Source organism: Esox lucius, chromosome 16 (assembly GCF_011004845.1).
Source record: "Esox lucius isolate fEsoLuc1 chromosome 16, fEsoLuc1.pri, whole genome shotgun sequence".
Taxonomy (NCBI): Eukaryota; Metazoa; Chordata; class Actinopteri; order Esociformes; family Esocidae; genus Esox; species Esox lucius.
This window is the reverse complement of record NC_047584.1, coordinates 24,063,082-24,083,298: the sequence shown is the minus strand read 5'-3', so window position 1 is coordinate 24,083,298 and position 20,217 is coordinate 24,063,082. Positions and strand designations below refer to the sequence as shown.

At 41.8% G+C, this 20,217-nt stretch overlaps 1 protein-coding gene across 8 annotated transcripts in view; it reads left to right on the top strand.

Annotated features, from left to right (window-relative positions):
- The first annotated feature begins 3,822 nt into the window (after positions 1–3,822).
- enox1 (ecto-NOX disulfide-thiol exchanger 1) overlaps positions 3,823–20,217 on the top strand; it is a 59,693-nt gene continuing 43,298 nt past the window's right edge. For 3 of the 8 annotated variants that reach the window (XM_029113479.2, XM_029113477.2, XM_029113478.2), the window contains exon 1: positions 3,827–4,335. The gene's annotated coding sequence lies outside the window, so the exon portion shown is untranslated. Of the gene's footprint in view, positions 4,336–20,217 lie in introns of all 8 variants that reach the window. The other 5 variants (XM_010880171.5, XM_029113476.2, XM_029113481.2 and 2 more) reach the window with 4 other exon arrangements.

Genomic DNA, 20,217 nt, shown 5'->3' with positions numbered 1-20,217 from the left:
ATGAGAGCCAAAAGCAGTGAAATTATATGTGTGTATATAGTTTATTAATGTCTGATTTATAATATAATTGTATAGATATCTTCTTAATAGCTGTAGCATTGTAATATTAATGGTAAAGGTATATGCAGCATATGATTAGATAGTTTCTGAGTAGGAATTTAGCTACTGCGCATTTGTAGTATTGCCAGATGGGGTCGTTTCCCGGACATTTTTAATGACAGTGTGCGAACAAAAATGGGATTGGGCAGGTCGATTTACAGATTGGGTTACATAGTAAAAATTGCTTTTGCGCCATTTTTTGTGTTGTCTGTTTTTTTGCGGATGATTGTGAAGTATACTCTCAATCAAATGTGGTAACCCTGCGGATCTATCCCCAGTAGGGCTATTACAAAAAAGCTTCTGCTCAGGTGTAGTTAAATTGTTCAGTGTGAGTGAATGGAAATGTATGGAAGAAAGAAGAATGCTGTGTAGTGTGGAACGATTCTAAAGTTTTTGACCGCACTGTAATGTAACCAAAGTGATTAACACATTGTTGAACGTATGAGATTATCTTTCTAAACAATCAGTATTCGTATAAGAAGAAACAGTTGGAAAATGTGTGGAAAATTGAAGATAACTAATAAATGCCATGAAGCGACAGCCTGCCTCGAGCTGAATTAGTGAGTATAAAGGCCCTCTTGCTAGCAGAATTTCAACCGAAGTGTACAAAGACGTGGTTGAATACATGCTGGGATACACGTCAAGGCATTGGACACTAAATGCAGCCAAAGTGGCATGGATTTCAATAAACGTCCATACTCTCTGCAGTTTGAAACTGGCATAATTACAGTGTCACAGTCAACAGGTCGCAGATACAGGTGTCAGATATAGGAAAACAATTAATCTATAGCAATGTTTTCATGTTTGCTTTTCCCCCTTACTAGGTGTGACTGTAGATTTAGTTCAGTGGAAGAGGCTGGCTCCATCCCTGTGGTCCTGGACAACGTAGCTGTAGAATAAGAGTGTGTCTACAGTGTAGATTTTGTGCAAATGTGACAAATAAATGTGACCAACTGACAGAATTCTGTGTGTGTTTGTGTGTGTTTGTGTGTGTCTGTATCTATGCCTGTGTGTTTATGAGAGATGGATGTGCTGTAGTTAGTTGACAGCATCGTTTCTGGGAGCAGATCTCTTGTGGCTGGGTAAATTGCTCAGCCAAGTGGCCAGTCATTGCATGGCTAGCCTCAGCATCTCCCTCCTTTATGAACCAGCACCCGCTCTTCTCTCCTCAGCCTCAACCCCAGACCATTGCCGTCAATCATTAGATAGCGTTTGGAGCACAACCAACCCCTCACTCTCTCTCTCTCGTTGTCTCTCTCTCTCTCTGCCTGTATCTCCCTCTCTGTCTGTCTCTATCTGCTCTTTTCTCTCTCCCCCTTACCCTGGTACCTTTGAAGAACCAGCAGACAGAGACTGCTCTAGCATGTAATTGAGGACCTACATAGTCTGTTGGATATCTTCCTCTTATCCACCACCTGAGGTGGACGTGTCTTATGTTACAGTTGATTTTAAGCTGCTGAATTAAAATGCCATTCACAGGGCACTGATTAAAGGAGAGAAGGAAGTACCATTTTGCAAGCCACAAACAGACCAACATACACTCACCTAAAGGATTATTAGGAACACCATACTAATACTGTGTTTGACCCCCTTTCGCCTTCAGAACTGCCTTAATTCTACGTGGCATTGAAAAGCATTCTTTAGAAATGTTGGCCCATATTGATAGGATAGCATCTTGCAGTTGATGGAGATTTGTGGGATGCACATCCAGGGCACGAAGCTCCCGTTCCACCACATCCCAAAGATGCTCTATTGGGTTGAGATCTGGTGACTGTGGGGGCCATTTCAGTACAGTGAACTAATTGTCATGTTCAAGAAACCAATTTGAAATGATTCGAGCTTTGGTACATGGTGGTCATAAAGGGATGGACATGGTCAGAAACAATGCTCAGGCCGTGGCATTTAAACAATGCCCAATTGACAGTAAGGGGCCTAAAGTGTGCCAAGAAAACATCCCCCACACCATTACACCACCACCACCAGCCTGCACAGTGGTACCAAGGCATGATGGATCCATGTTCTCATTCTGTTTACGCCAAATTCTGACTCTACCATCTGAATGTCTCAACAGAAATCGAGACTCATCAGACCAGGCAACATTCTTCCTGTCTTGAACCGTCCAATTTTGGTGAGCTCGTGCAAATTGTAGCCTCTTTTTCCTATTTGTAGTGGAGATGAGTGGTAGCCGGTGGGGTCTTCTGGTGTTGTAGCCCATCCGCCTCAAGGTTGTACGTGTTGTGGCTTCACAAATGCTTTGCTGCATACCTCGGTTGTAACGAGTGGTTATTTCAGTCAAAGTTGCTCTTCTATCAGCTTGAATCAGTCGGCCCATTCTCCTCTGACCTCTAGCATCAACAAGACATTTTCGCCCACAGGACTGCCGCATACTGGATGTTTTTCCCTTTTCACACCATTCTTTGTAAACCCTAGAAATGGTTGTGCGTGAAAATCCCAGTAACTGAGCAGATTGTGAAATACTCAGACCGGCCCGTCTGGCACCAACAACCATGTCACGCTCAAAATTGCTTAAATCACCTTTCTTTCCCATTCTGACATTCAGTTTGGAGTTCAGGAGATTGTCTTGACCAGGACCACACCCCTAAATGCGTTGAAGCAACTGCCATGTAATTGGTTGATTAGATAATTGCATTAATGAGAAATTGAACAGGTGTTCCTAATAATCCTTTAGGTGAGTGTATTTACTGATGAACATCACTAAAACAGCAACATGACATTTCTGCTTTCTGCTTTATGCTTGGGAATCAAAGATTTCTACTGTGTTTGGGAATTTTGGTTTAATCTTCTAGGCTTACTAATCGTTTATTAGATGCACACCACTGGTGGGAATAAATATGGATAAACCAGATTTTATTTTATTAAGTTAAAGGTATTGTAATTAATATTCTTAAGAGCAGCGCTTGGGATAAAAAAAAAGGGCATCAACTGACAAATCGCACATCGGATTAATTGGGCTTGTTTCGTTAAAGTCTAGCCCATCACAGACGTCCCAGACGGCTGTTTTGCCTATAAAATCAACCGGAACACTGTTTTCCTAAAATTAGAAGTACCGGAACGCCATTTCCGATCGTTCCATCCCATATCAAGCATTGCTTTTGCAATACGTTTTCTATCTGACTTAAGAACATAACTGACCAACCGACATATGAAACTATTCTTAATGCTGCCACCAGATGGGGCAAGTTACCATATTTTCACATTTGCCAGGTGGCTGTTACTTTTTTAACAAGTAGGCCTATTTATTTATGTATTTTTATCTGTCATGATAAAACTGATCACCATCTCTGATCACCATCTCCTATTATGAGTTAATCCATATTTAAATAATTAACTGCAGTTCCTACCGACCGCTTCTATAGCTATAGAATCATGTTGTGTGTATAATTAATTTCTACAGAGTACCTAAGTGTGTGTGTGTGTGTGTGTGTCCGTTTGTGTTTGTGTGTGTGCGTTTGTGTTTGTGTGTGTTTATTTCATATGTTCTCCTTCAGAGGTTAAAGTAGAGTTGGTATGGAAAAACATTGTTTCAGGTATTCTTGCGTGCTTGATTAGTGTTGCCTTTGCCATTCGAATGAGTAACGACGTCAATGTAAAGTGACCCTTTTTAGACAGATATAAAAGATGCACTTAAATAGTTTAAGATCAAACGGCAAACCTGAAATTGTCATTCCGAGTGATATGTCAGCGTGTAAAGAGATCGAAGCCCCTAGGCGAGATAAGCAGCTAGCCTATTATCTAATGATGATAAACACAGCGCTCTGTAACAGATCTGATATAAACCTTAGTGATCGATTAGTCTGCTGCACTATCTGCAGCTATCCGTTATTCATCACTAGAATAGTGCATATCCGGCCGCCCTTTGTTTTACCCAGCCAGAAGCGACCGCAGCTTTCCTTTTTCTTATTCTGGTCCCTGGCTGTAAAACGATTTTCCGCACCTGAAAATGTCCTTGCTCGTTTAAGAGACAGTCAACCCGCCTGTCGAGTCGTGCACGAAGAACCGTTGTTGGTGCGCGCCCCACTCGTCTTTTTTTATACGGTAGGCAGGAGGAAACAGCGGTTCACACGCACAACTCGGTGAGATGCGCCAGAGAGCTCGCGGGAGGAGAGAGAAGAGGTTTGACAGCGGCGTCGCATCTCTGTCTTTCGAGGTTTACGTCAGAGGATTACAACTGTCATTCTTCTCATCCAGAATCAACAAAAACTTATGGTTCAAACAGTAAGAAACGGGCAGGGTTTCTTGTGAAATACTTACATTTTATGCGTTGCGATTTCTGTTTTCCTGACAGTGTGTGTTTGTGGTAGCTATTCAGGTTTCGCTGCCGGTAATTTCCTGATTATTTGAAGGTACCGTTGTCACCTTTTATGCCTTCCACTATGTCTACAACCATGAACTTAGTGATATAATAATTAACAGCTGGGCAGGTTTAGTGTGCTGTTATTTTCCTGTGTATTGTGGTAAACTGAGAGAAAGATAATGCCTCGAGTACGCTAATATAATGCTTCCATGCCATATCCAAGTCGGACATGTTGAATGTTTCCATTTATTCCTGGCTATTTGTTGATGGACATACGCATTGTTTTGGAGACGTAGTCGATAATTGTGCTATTTAAATAGCTGTATGTTTTGTAGGCTGCTAGACTTATAGCCTAAAATACAGGTCTGAACAGTGGCATAGGAGCCAAGCAAGTTGAAGTCCATAATTGCTCAAGCCCACTATTGGGTTGCCTTCGGAAAGCTGTCCTTAGCGTAAAGAAAAAGCACCTGTGTTAAGTGGATGCTTTCCTCTGCTGAGGTGATGGTGAGTCAAACTAACACCACAGCTCGCTGCCTGGCGGATGGCCTTGATAGCACGTCACCTGGGCAACGGGTTCAGCACCAAGGAGAGCGGGTGGGAGGAGGGCAGACCGGGTGGACCTGGAATGTTAGTACGGTTAGACTGGTAACAGTCAGCGCTGTAAGTAATGTGAATATAAGTGAATGTAGCTTACGCATGAATTACAACCTCGTTTGTCTAATGGAATCAACTAAAGTGCATTTAGAAGGAAATATTTATTCCATATGTCGCTTACTCCCACAGTAGGCCTATGTATGCAAGTGAATATCTATAGAACCCTAATGTACTTTACTTTTAGGTATGGCATCTCATGAAAAGACAAATACAGAGCATGAAGTCAATGCTGGCAAGTCAGGACTTTCAAGTTGGATAGGTTTTGGAAGTTGAATAGGAAAACAGATGTTTCTTTGTAGTGAGATAGAGGTTTTGAAGTGTCCAATTCCAATTCCCTTCTATAAATTGAATTGTTGAAGGCTATATGTACTAATAAAAGATGGGTTTGTGATGAAAAGGTCTTATCATTTCAGTGACCAAACAGACATATATATATATTACCTAAAGAGATTGGGTTGAGATTAAGGAGAGGAATGGAAGAGGGAAAAGTGGAGTGCGCGAGGGAAAAGCGAGAAAAGAGGAGGAATGGGTGGGGGATATATATTTTAACTATTACCTGGATAATAACTTAACATTTGTAATCATATATTTTTCCACTTTTGTTATTTATCTCATCAGCCTTATTTTCCTCTTGCTTTTGTGATGAACACAAATGTTTCACTCACCAATAAATCCCTTAAAATAAAAATGAATATTAAGACAAAGAAAACAGAATAGGGAGAAGAGAGAGCGTGAGAGAGGAATGGAGGGAGGGAATAGTGAAAGGAGACACGGGGACGAAGTTAATACCATAACGGCAACTTCCACATTGGGTTTGTATTGGAAAACATGGTGAATAAGTTCAGAGCAGAGAACTGAAGTCTGTAAACAACAACAACAACCTCAACCCATAAACCAGGCCTCACTGAGCACGGGGCGAGATAGACAGAGAGGGTGAGAGAGGAGAAGAGAAAGAAATGGAGAGACAGTTTAGGTAGATCTGTTCTATCACCTCTTTACATTCACATCTGTGTGTATTTAATGAAGGGACGGAGTGTGTCGTGCCTATTATGGCTGTGTGTGTATGATACAACAGCACATGGCTAAGAGGATTATGCTGCTATTCATACTGTATACACGAGCACTGCTATTTCTCTACTGACCACACACTGCTCCTCACACACACACGCACACACACACACACACACACACACACACACGCCACTGAAACTGAATACTGTGGCATTTACTGATGATGGTTACATTGTAGGCCGGACCTTTAAATAGGTTACATTTTAGCCTGATTCTGCCCCTTTAAATAGGTTCAATTCGTGTTGAAGTCTGCGTTAGAGACCTGATTTAGGACTAAAGTTTAAAAGAAATACTAGCTGTGTTTACCATCGATCCCAAGCCAAGAGAATTATTTCTGTCACTCTTTCTCTGTCTACCTTTCTCTCTCTCTCTACCAATCTCTCACTGACCATCTATCTTTTCTTCTCTCTACCTATCTCTTCCTCCCTCTTGGCCTATATCTCACTCTCTTTCTACCTAGCTCACTCTACCTATCTCTCTCTCTTTGCCCATTCTCCCCCTCAGTATTCCCCTCTTGTGTTGTATTTTATGAACACACCCAGTGGGGTCCTGTAAAACAGTTTTGGGCTTTTACAGTACAGAGTACACCTGCTGAGTGTCGCAGTGTTTCTATGAGTGTGTTAGCTACACGTTGTTGTCTTACTGCAGGTATGGAGTGATGAGTACATTATGGATGATGGTGTTTGCCGTGTCTCTTGTCTCCACACGCGCGGACACACACTGGTCATTGGGTGGATTAGAAAGCTTGTCTGTCACACTGTTTCATCCCCTCTGGATCTGGCTACTGCTTTCTCCCTGTACGCCTGTCCCAGTGTGGCAGGACAATCTCCTCTCATGTGTGATCGGTCTCCAAGATGGCCTGTGTAACCGTGTCAGTGTGTCTACGTGCCCCATTCTGAGCCTCCGTCACTCAAGTAGAACTGAACTCAGCCAGTCAGGCGGAGGTTTGGCAGAAGATCAGACTAGGCACATCTAATTTGGATTGAAGCCCATGGAGGAACATGCAGGAAATACAATTAGCTGCCTCTCTGCCAGCCTCTTTGCCTGCCTGCCTTCCTCTGAGGGAGAAAGTTGAAGAGCGAGATAAAAGCAGCGAGGAAGGAGGGATGAGAAATTGAGAGAGAGAGACAGGGATTGAGAGAAGAGAGAATCTCCTTTCTGAGGCTTTTAAGGCAGTGTGGATCAGTTTAGTCCCTTCCTGCTAAGCGGTATCAGACTATCAATGGGGTTTTATCCCTGTGTGTGTGTGTGTGTGTGTGTGTGTGTGTGTGTGTGTAGAAAGTGGAAGGGTGTGCATTCACTTCATAATCTATCTTTTATTTTAACATTATCCTTTTTTAATCTGTAAAAGCAAGTCTTCCATTCACTCAGTATGCCTGTCCTGAATCATCACATTCTTTGAAGTTGTTTTTCATTCCGTAACCAGAGTAGATTAGCTATTTCTTTATGGCTGTTGTCTAGCACTTCCATTGCAGTTTGAATCCAAATGTATGCAGTTAGCTACGTCATTGGGAGACCAGGATTTGAATCTGGCTTTTGGATTAGCTCAGGGGTCCCACTGAGTGCAATTGTTTGGCACCATCTGGGGTCAGGGGGTTTGTATTTGGAATGGGTTACCTTACTTCATCCCACTGTAGTGACTCCTTAGTTGGCTTAGTTGCTTTTGTACTCAATCAAGGTAGGATTCTGGAGAGTTCCGGCCTCAACTTTTGTAAAATAACTTTTACAACTGTTTATGTAAAAAGGACTTTATAAATACATTTGATTAATTGATTGATTGATTATTAGACTACCAGGCTAAGCAAGCAGCGTGATTAGAACCAGAGTGGAATCAGATTTGCTTCGGAAGACAAATATCTCAACATCGACAGTTCCAGGTCAACAGGGTTTCTTCAATGAAGGAGGGTCTTAATTTCAAATTGGATATCACCAAATTGGAGTGAAAATATGGTTAAACTATCTAGATGTAGAGAGAATACTTTGGTAAAAAATGGATGTTAGTGCTTTGGTGGGTTATTTTCCTCTTCCCTTGTCTAGGGCAGGTACTGGCTGTTGGGATGTGGATGTTTCTCCTCTACATACACATGTTTTTGACCAGTCAGATTAGCTTTGGGGGTGTTTCTCCTCTACATACAAATGTTTTTGACTAGTCAGATTAGCCTTGGGCATGTTTCTCCTCTACATACACATGTTTTTGACCAGTCAGATTAACCTTGGGCATGTTTCTCCTCTACATACACATGTTTTTGACCAGTCAGATTAGCCTTGGGGGTGTTTCTCCTCTACATACACATGTTTTTGATCAGTCAGATTAGCCTTGGGTGTGTTTCTCCTCTACATACACATGTATTTGACCAGTCAGATGAGCCTTGGGCGTGTTTCTCCTCTACATACACATGTACTTCACCAGTCAGATGAGTCTTGAGAGTGTTTCTCCTCTACATGCACATGTATTTGACCAGTCAGATTAGCCTTGGGCGTGTCTCTCCTCTACATACATGTTTTTGACCAGTCAGATGAGCCTTGGGCGTGTTTCTCCTCTACATACACATGTACTTCACCAGTCAGATGAGTCTTGAGAGTGTTTCTCCTCTACATACACATGTATTTGACCAGTCAGATTAGCCTTGGGCGTGTCTCTCCTCTACATACATGTTTTTGACCAGTCAGATTAGCCTTGGGCGTGTTTCTCCTCTACATACACATGTATTTGACCAGTCAGATTAGCCTTGGGCGTGTTTCTCCTCTACATACACATGTTTTTGACCAGTCGGATTAGCCTTGGGCGTGTTTCTCCTCTACATACACATGTACTTCACCAGTCAGATGAGCCTTGGTGATGTTTCTCCTCTCCCTTTGATGACATGCTAGAGATAGAAATATGATATTCTGGGTTGTTCCATGGGATTCAGTATAAGAGTCAATCCCAGATGTTTTGCATATTCCTATCTTCAAGGCAGCATGTTGTTAGAAAGAGGAAGAACTAAGTGCCCTATATGCAGCGGTAACTAGCATTTGGTAGTGTGATTTGTGCCAACATTTATTTTATTATTTTGTCGGACAGAAAAAGGCAGCATTCATCCAATGACGGAAAATACTTTCTAGTGGGAAAATGCTTTGGAAAGGCCCATCCGACTAATAAATATCTTAGCAGAAACTAATAGAGATCTGCTGTTACCTAGGCAGAAACGAATAGAGATCTGACATTACCTAGAAAGAAGGTAATAGAGATCTGACCTTATGTAGGCAAAAATTAATAATTGAGATCTACTGTTACCAAAGCAGAAACTAATAGAGATCTGACATTGCCTAGGCAGAAACTAATAAAGATCTGACATTATCTAGGCAGAAACTATTAGAGATCTGACATTACCTAGGCAGAAACTAATAGAGATCTGACATTACCTAGGCAGAAACTAATAGAGATCTGACATTACCAAGGCAGAAACTAATAGAGATCTGACATTACCTAGGCAGAAACTAATAGAGATCTGACATTACCAAGGCAGAAACTAATAGAGATCTGACATTACCTAGGCAGAAACTAATAGAGATGGGACGTTACCTAGAAAGAAGGTAATAGAGATCTGACCTTATGTAGGCAGAAACTAATAACTGAGATCTACTGTTACCAAAGCAGAAACTAATAGAGATCTGACTAATAGAGATCTGACATTACCAAGGCAGAAACTAATAGAAATTTGACTAATAGAGGTCCGACATTACCAAGGCAGAAACTAAAAGAGATCTGACATTACCAAGGCAGAAACTAATAGAGATCTGACATTACAAAGGCAGAATCGAATAGAGATCTAAAATTACCAGGGCAGAAGGTAATATAGATTTCCTGTTACCAAGGCAACACTAATAGAGATCTGAAATTGCCTAGGCAGAAACGAATAGAGATCTGACGTTACATAGGCAGAAACTAATAGAGATCTGCTGTTATCTAGGCAGAAACTAATAGAGATCTGACTTTATCTAGGCAGAAATTAATAGAGGTCTGAGGTTACCTAGAAAGAAGGTAGTAGAGATCTGACATTGCCAAGGCAGAAACTAATAGAGATCTCACTAATAGAGATCTGATATTACCAAGGCAGAAACTAATAGAGATCTGACAAATAGAGATCCGACATTACCAAGGCAGAAACAAATAGAGATCTGCTGTTATCTAGGCAGAAACTAATAGAGATCTGACTTTATCTAGGCAGACATTAATAGAGGTCTGAGGTTACCTAGAAAGAAGGTAGTAGAGATTTGACATTGCCAAGGCAGAAACTAATAGAGATCTCACTAATAGAGATCTGATATTACCAAGGCAGAAACTAATAAAGATCTGACAAATAGAGATCCGACATTACCAAGGCAGAAACTAAAAGAGATCTGACATTACAAAGGCAGAAACTAATAGAGATCTGAAATTGCCTAGGCAGAAACGAATAGAGATCTGACTAATAGAGATCTGACATTACATAGGCAGAAACTAATAGAGATCTGACATTTCCAAGGCAGAAACTAATAGAGATCTGACTAATAGAGATCTAACATTATCAAGGCAGAAAGTAATAGAGATTTGCTGTTACCAAGGCAACGCTAATAGAGATCTGAAATTGCCTAGGCAGAAATGAATAGAGATCTGACGTTACACAGGCAGAAACGAATAGAAATCTGCTGTTACCTAGGCAGAAACTAATAGAGATCTGACTTTCTCTAGGCAGAAAGTAATAGAGGTCTGACGTTACCTAGAAGGAAGGTAGTAGAAATCTGACATTGCCAAGGCAGAAACTAATAGAGATCTGACATTACCAAGGCAGAAACTAATACAGATCTGACATTACCAAGGCAGAAACTAATAGAGATCTGACATTACCAAGGCAGAAACTAATAGAGATCTGACATTACCTAAACAGAGACTAATAGAGATCTAACATTACTGTAGATATTATAGGTTTGACCTTAACATCCTGTAGACATTATATCAGTAGGTTTTGACTCTAACATTCTGTAGATATTATATCAGTAGGTTTTGACACATCCTGTAGATATTATATCAGTAGGTTTTGACTATAACATCCTGTAGATATTATGTCAGTAGGTTTTGACACATCCTGTAGATATTATATCAGTAGGTTTTGACACATCCTGTAGATATTATGTCATTCATTTTTGACACTAACATCTGTGAAGATCAATGTTAGTGACAGAAGTGATGACATATTAGTGCCATAGGATAGATCATTTGTATTGCATGTTTATGCCATGACATGCATGTGTTTTTCCTGTGTTTCTGTGTGGGAATTATTCTGTATTTAACTGTGTGCATGTGTCTGCATATCAATAGTAGATCTAGAGGCTGTAGAGAGATGGTATAGTGGCAGTACAGAGCCTGTATAGAGGCTGTAAAGAGATGGTATAGTTTCTGTTTAGAGGCTGCATAGAGGATGCATAGAGGCGGTATAGAGGCTGTATAGAGGCTGTATAGAGAAGGTTTAAAGGCAATATAGAGGTGCCTGTATAGAAAATCTGTTTAGAGGCTGCATAGAGGCGGTATAGAGGCTGTATTATTGTTATAAGCCAGTCTACCAAGAGCGATGGCCGCGGTCAGCCTGACAGAGACAGACACTGCTCTTATACAGCTTTACTGCTGGAATAACCTCTGCATCATTCTCTACACTGCACTAATATTGAGCTGAAAAAGATGGATGTTCATCAGTGTGTCTGTATGTTGAGAGGTGAAGGGTTAATTGACAGAGTTGCTGAGGGAGGAGGATGAGAGCTGCGGTTGTAGGGTGTTATGCTGGACCCTGAGAAACACAGACTGGCAACCTGCAGCCAAACCGATCTGCTCTCCTCAGATTCCTCCTGCTTCTGCAACCCCTCCCCCACCCGTTGTCTTCTCCATCCCTCTGCCTACACTCTCTCCATCCGCTCTCTCCATCCTCTCTCGCTCCTCTCTTTTGCTCATTCCCCATCCCCCTCTCTTTCTCCAATCTCTCTCTCTTTCCTACCTCTTTTGCCCATCCCTCTTCCCTGTGTCCTTGGTTAGACAGGGGCTGGCTGGGAGAAAGCACAAAGATATATAGGTTGTGAGAAGGCCCATGGCATATGCTATATGCTATATAGAGGAGGACTGCTACAGGGGCAGCCAAAGGTGGTGTGTGTGTGTGTCTGTGTGTGTGTGTGTTTGTGTGTGTGTGCAAAGCTGGCAACAGACAATGATCATCTGTGTGCCAATCATTTTCTGCAATATATATATTTTTTAAACATTACAATTTGTCCATCAGATTTCTGTGCCATTCACCACATAGCTGATAAGCATTGCTGACATTGCGTTAAAGAGGTAGTCAAACCATATGATTCTCCATCTGAATTTTCCCACCTTGGAAGTGAATCACTGGTTAATACAGACCAAATTCTAGCCTATTGGAACAGAGCATTGCCTCCCCAGCAAACTGCCGGGGCCTGACCCCTCTTTTGACTGGGACTGTAAATGGGGCTGATATGTTTGAGACAGGGTGAGATTACAGTTTGAGAACAGTGTGTTTTTGAAGGTGCTTGGCCATTCGAATGGGGCGATTATGTGAATGGAGTGATCCTTTATTAACATGGTGTGTGTTTTCATCGGGCTAATTGACTCGGCTAGTGTCAGTATTGGCAAGCAGAAAAGATATGCACCTTATGGCCTGGGTGAGTTATAGTGCAGTAAGAATGGTTGTAGCTCTACTCTACATTACAAAATGAACATGGTCAAATCCAGTGATCTAATCCAATGGTCTAATCCAGTGGTCCCTGAACTGGTGTCAAGGGTAGTGGAGGAACTGCATCAGGTCCTTTGGCCAAGGAATCTGTAGAGTTAGTTCAGAGACTATAATACAATACAATGAAATATTAATTGGTAATTTATAGTATGTTCTTAACCCCGGGCAACATATCGTTGTTTTACCCAAATGTCTGCAAAATGTTCTACCTGCCTAATGGCAAAATGTGTAGAATTGCAAGATATTAGCTTTAGCTGCAACAACACAAATATGTATTTGCCAAATGACAGAATGTACACAGATGAGCCAAAACATTATGACCACCTGCCTAATATGCTGTTGGTCCTCCGTGTGCCCCCAAAAAAGCGCCACAGCACCTCACAAGCTTTGCCGTTTCAGAGATGCCCTGGCCCAGTCGTCTGGCCATAACAATTTGGCCCAAATTCACTCAGGTCTTTACTCCTGTACATTTCTCCTGCCTCCAACACATTGACTATGAGAACTGATTGTTCGCTTAACATCTTCTCTACTCAGACCCTGACATGTGTCCTTGTAAGGAGATGATAAACGTCATTCGCTTCACCTGTGAGTGGTCATAATGTTTTGGCTCATCACCAGTGTATTGAATTGTTGTTAATTTGCCAAGAGGTTTAAAATGTAAAGTCTCCCCAGGGCTAGAGATTTGATTCACTAAACCATGCACCACCTAGGTTACAACAGAAATTGTTTACACATCTCACGCAAATTTGGTTCTGACTGCCATGTCCAAATGGGTACTCCTGTCCTGAACAAGGCTGAGTCTAGTCTACTGGTTTAATCTCCCTGGGCAGTCGGCTAACAAAATGTAGGTCTGACACACTTTAAAAATGAAATGAAAGATATATAGGCAATTAGAGTGTTAGAAAAATCTGCTTGGAGGGGAGCAGGGTGCCTACTTAGGTGGATGGAGAGCTCTGAGGGTATAGTAGGCAGAGCGTGCAGATTTCCTGTCACTAGACCTGCTGGGAGCATAATATTATTGGTAGTCAATATGATTTTGCGAGTGGTTATTTGCATGGCATTTTCATTAGCATTTACATTAGCATGTTGACCTCACTTCTACGTAATGGTAATCCTAATTATCATCATGGTGTGGTATTCCACGCAGGGTGATCTCCAGCCACTGTAATCACCTCTTGTCTTTCGAATTTAAACGATGTCTCATTTCAAAATTGAAAAGCTGCAGTGCTTATGAACTGATTCAATCCAGGCTTTTATCTTACCCAGCCCACAACTACACAGCACAGAACCATTGCCTAATATTGTTTCTGAGTGAGTACAAAGCTCTATTCCACGAACCAAGCCAAAAGCGACATGTTTGACAAGGGTGAGGTTAACATATATAACCTCACTTTCATCTGGCTTAAGTTAGAGGCATCCTAGTGGTCCGGACTTGATTTTATCTTCTTTTTGGAAATAATCTATTGATAATAATTGATGATTACAGATTTACACAATCCTGCAGAATTTGTTCAAATCCAGGATCCCTTGTAGCTCACTTGGTAAAAGCGTGATGCTTGTAACTTGTAACATATTTTTTTCATCCTAGCCCCCTGTGAGAATTAGTGGGGTCAGAGGATGTCTGAAACGAAGGAATCAGAGTGGCAGGAATCAGAGTGGCTGTCTGTTTTCTATAAATGTGTGTGTGTGACAGTAATGGTTTTTGACAGCTTAGAGAATCTATGATTGCCTCTTCAACCAGCATTCAGAAACGGCGCTCACTGAGGATGAGGAAAGAATCGACATCTGTTGGACAATAGAGGACGATCATTTTACCTTCAAATACTTTATTGTTAGAAGTTTATTTTTTATTTTTCCCCTCAGGAATCAGGTTTTTGTTTCCTGCTCCAACCTTCCAACATCTTCATGGAATTACAGTGGAGGAAAGATATGACCAGAGGGGATAAGAGAGTAAAAGAGATTTGACCCAAAACTGTTAATGGAATAAAATAGGTCATCTTAGCGCTCTGTGTTTTAACCTAGATAGATACTTTCTCTTTGTTAGTCTTTGCTAAGGCTCTATTATCCTATTTACTGTATTGTATTTAAGAATTCAAGCACGCACACCCACATAAAGAAAGACTTCAGTTTACTATAGAACCTATTATAGCATACTGTAAAATACACTCACCTTCTTCCCTCAGTCATGTACTAATTCCTATAGGAGTTTGTAGCTTACTGGAGAACAGTGGTTCTCAACTGGTATTGCCTCTGGATCCAAATTGAATCTGGGTGTCTCAGTTGTGACCCAATATTCACATTGCATTTTCTTTATGCTGAAATTATATCTGTAAACCTTTGTTTTAGGCTAGAGGTGTTATTGGACTTTTCTCCGTTTTCTTTTCACTCTTTCTCTCTCAGTACCTCTCCCCCTGTATCTTCCCCTCTCATCGTATATTATACAAAGAAAAAACATTCCCACTTTTTTCCATTGCCAATAATATATGTATAAATATAGTAATACCACATTATTTATGGAATGATATATATTTAAAATAGAGTGGGCACTCATTCTCCTTACCTGGAGGAGAGTAAAACTGAGTCACAGTTCCACAAAGAGTGTAGTATTCTTCTTTTTATCAATAAGACACGAGGGGTTGTGCTGTATGACCAATATACCACGGCGAAGAGCTTTTCACTGGCACAACACAGAGCACCTGGATACACACTCAGCCATGGTACTCTGGGATATAAAGGGTTTGCCGGCAATATATCACAAAACCCTTGAGATGCCTTACTGATACTATGAACCGTTTCCTAATACAATCAAAAACTTAAAATGTAATGGTTTCATATAATATAACATGCCTGTTTCATATACTTTAACGCAATTCAGGATTCAAACCACCTGGTTAATAGTATATTTGTTATGGGTACACCCACATATCTGCAAACATGCATGCACATTAACTCACGTGATGTGGCCCAGAGGGATGCCAGTCCAGGTGAGTCAACATGTTGGGGTTTGTTCAACCCGTGCGTGTTTGAGAACACATTTCCATCTGTAGCGATCCACCATCTGGATCCTGTTCACAACGCTGCATCTGTTATAGGTAACAATTACAAAAAGATTTTCAAGTGCAGTAAGACCATGAAATCCCTGCTGACAATGCCGCCCCTAGCAACGATGGCTGATGGCTAGTGACCAGCGACAGCAGGTGTCTTCAGGCAGAATCTAGATCAGCAATTTGACTTGTGGACTTGTGGACAGAAATACTCAGGTCAGGTCATCACATGATCTAAGGCTAAGATCCTGATAAAATCCAACAGTACACAAATTAGGAAGAGAATACCTGATAAGTGTTAAAGATGAATTTAACCAGACAGTACTGACTGACACTAGCCCCTGGGATAGATTATCACCCTGGGATAGATTATTAACCTGGGATAAATCCATTACCCCCAAACACGGTGAACCAGGCAGAAAATAACTGACGCCATGTATCGTAAAAAGGTTTCCAGAGCCTTTGGAAGCAGAACGGGCCCACAACGTTACATGCACCACGAAACTTCACAATGGGATAGGTTATTTTCTGCATAACCATTGTTTGTAGCCAAAGGTCATCTGACCATAGCAAATGTGAAGGGATTCTGCTGTCCGAGTTTCAAGAGGAAGCTGGTTTAACTTGGCCAGGTCAGAGATGTTCTTTCGCTGTGCTGAGCAGGTTATCGGTTTAATGGATATCACTATTCATGGAGATGTGATTGATGTATGTGTTGTGCGTGAGAGACAAGTGGACCCAATAAGCTCCACAAACAAGGTGCCGATGGCATCAAACTTATTTTTCGAACTTGCTGACAAAGTCACCCACAGATGGAGAGGACGTTAAGGGGGATAGTGAGAAGAAGGTTGCAGAGACTTCCCTGAGGTTAGAGGAAGACGCTTGCATCCTGTAAGCTCTCAGTGATTCAGTTAGACAGTGAACAGGAAGGAAGGGCTTGTGGAAAGGGGACAATGTGAGTTATGTCCTTTAATGTTTTAGCACACGTCCATAATGTTGTGTCGTCAGCATACACTGGTTTTTATTTAGGGTCAATGGAAGGTCATCTTTAATGACAGGAAACAGAGGAAAATCCCAGGTTGGCTTCTTAGTGGTACACTAATCCAAAATGTATTCTTGTTAGGCAGGTGTGATCTATAACAGAGGCTTCCGTTAATAAAATCCCTCTGTGTTCTGTTAGCTAGGTAGCCCTCAAATCGAGACATGACGGAGGACTCAAAGCTAGAGCGTTTAAGAAAAATAAACAACGGATAATGATCAATAACAGTACATCTCCCACCATCTTCACCAGCATTTACAGTATATGTCTTAAAGCCAGCCATCAACCGTTTGTGTCAGCGTCACGCGTGAGACACACAGACTCCCGTCACTGAAGGTTCAGCAGGCAGAGGGAGGCGATTTTACACGTGTACCTGTCACAACTCACACACCTTTCTTACAATCTCTGAATTAATGTTGCTTAGCAACGGTTGGAGACTGGCGTGTGCTGTGTGCTGTGACGCTTCAATTTGTAATTTGATTTATCTTTACCTTTTACCAGCCCACCTTTTAAAAAAACACTGGAGTAGGGCTGAAAGCTAGAGGTGGACATGATACTGGATGTCTTTCTCTCTCTCTCTCTCTCTCTCTCTCCCCCCCGCCTTCTCTTTGTCATTCCAGCTCCAGGTATGCTAAACTAACTCTCTGGCTAATTTCTCTGAAATATCAAAGAATGTTATCCAAGCATGTCAGTGTGTCCCAGTTGGTGTGGATTCCAATATGCGTGTATGTGACTTTTCTATTGATTGTTGTGTACGTGTGCGCATGTGATTATTTGCTCTCTCTCTAGGGACTAGAGACAGTGAGGGAGTGTGTGTGTGTGTGTGTATGTGTATGTATGTTCTGTCTCGTGAGTAGTGCGTCTCATTAATGTTGCATCAGTCTCCTGTGAAGTGTAAGTGTAACATTATCCTCTTTCCCTCCCCATCAGCACGACGGCACTGGGAGGGTTTGTGTGAGTCCATGTCTCTCTCTCTCTGTGTGTGTGTGTGTGTGTGTGTGTGAAATCTGCAAAACGCATCAGAGAGCCTCTAGGGCAATAACAGAGGGAGACATTCTCACACTCCTCACGTCTGCAAAAACACACACACACACACACACACGCAAGTTTGTATGGCTATCCTCATGGGGACCAGAAAATAGAAATTGCATGCTCCCTTGCCCTAATCTTAACCTTAAACCTAACCATAACCCTTACCCTAATCCTAACCATAACCTAACCCTATTCTAACCCTAACACTAACCCTAAACTTAACCTCAATAAAGTAACATTTATGCCTAAACGTTACCTAGATGTAATGCCTAACCTTAACTCTAAACTTAACCAACAACGCCTGGACCTTAAAGAAACCCTAATTCTAACTGTAAAATTAATGGTAAGTTTGAACCTAAACCTTGAGCCGTAAATTTACTTTTGCCTCATGGGGACCGAGGCAAAAAAAAAATCCGGTTTTACTATACTTATTTGGACATTGTTCCCCATGAGCATAGTTAGACCTAAAATACACAAACACACTCACACACACACACACACACACACACACACACACACTGTGGTGTCTGTGGTGATGGTAGATGTTTTCAATCCAATGTAATGAATGCAGAGGAGCTGCACACTGATACCCTGCTGAAAGTGGAATAGTTTAACATTTAATGACTTCTGCAAGGAGGCTGTGATTTCATTGGAAACAGTTGGGTGTGCAAGGGCAAAATCTCTAATCCCCTTCATTGGAGGGACTCTTAGAGAGCTCCCCATGGGAATTCACCCCTGTGAGGGGGTGGGGTCTTAGGGGGAGTAGAGAATGCCATAAAATGTATTTGTTCCATTAGAGTGCATGTGCCATTCAGCTGTTTCTGTGTGATGACGTCTCTGTTGCTTTATCAGTGTCCTGCATTTACTTAAGGTCTGCGTTGAAGTAAGAGATTTAATTCAGTTAAACGCATTTGACTATACATGCATGCCCACATTTCTTTACGTTTTTACAGTAGACTGTGATTTACGACTGTCCAGCCTGGAGACTAAGGAGACCGCAACAGGACTGAGGCGACCGTTTCTCTCTTCTGTAATGGTACTGTAACTGATCTACTCTATAGTTATGAATATTTCAAATATAACAGGCTCAGCTGTGCCTGCCTCAGTCCTGCAGGTAGGCCCAGTACACCTCATCCTACATAGTAACAACATACAAACAACCACAATATGGTTTTCAGAAGATAGACGAGGAGAGTGTCATAGCGAGAAGAGAACACGTGTCGAGAGGGGGGAGAGGAGGGAGTGATGTGTAAGGGAGGGGAGGGGGAGAGGACAGTGAGAGGAGAGGGGGATGGTGGTGTTAAGGAAATGAGAGGAGGAGAGGGAGACGGGGGGGGGGGAGGCAGAGGAGCTCTGAGGCAGTTTATGTTCAGTAGAATTTGAAGCCTTTGTTCTATTTATACACAGCCAATCAGGTGACACCGCAGAGATCAATAAGCACTGGAGTCCAATCCGGAAACAAAGGGTTTGCTGAATAGCTGTAGTGCTATACAACCGAGAACGGAACTGTACTACACATTATCATATTGGATGGGGGAATGGGACATGCACTATATGCTATTGAATCTCTGTTAGTGTTTTCCTTTCGCTCACTCCATTGATTCTAAACCTCACATTTCAACAGTCGTGCAAAATTAGAACTGTGTCTCTTGTGGAATTTCAAACCATAAGATACACCCTGCTGATGATATCTAATGCAATCAGTTAAAAAAACACGTTACACCTGTGTGTGTGTGTGTGTGTGTGTGTGTGTGTGTGTGTGTGTGTGTGTGTGTGAGACTGTGTTCATAAGTGTCTGTGCATGTATTGAGTTATTGTGTTGTGTCTTTCAGCAGGCACGGTATGAACTCATCTGTTTTTGTTTCTGAGTTAATGACGGGTGGGAAGAAAATAAATGCCTTTGCCTGTGCTAGATGTGCTTGTGTTCAGTCTTTATCAGCCTGGATGTATTGCTGACCAAGAACTACACAGTCACCTTCTGGCACATTCACCTCCCCCTTCCCTGTTCAAATTCCTCCCATCTGTCCCTCAGCCTTTCGGTATCAATGTGGTGCGGATCTTCTGTTGACAGACTGGAGGAAGGATTTGGCATTTCTTTTTTTTATTGAGGAAAAGCTTTATTCAAGCATGTAGCCCACGCCTGGCGAGCTGTGGGGAAATATGCTCTGAGAAGTTGATAGTGTATCCCAGGGTTTTCCTCTGTCAGGC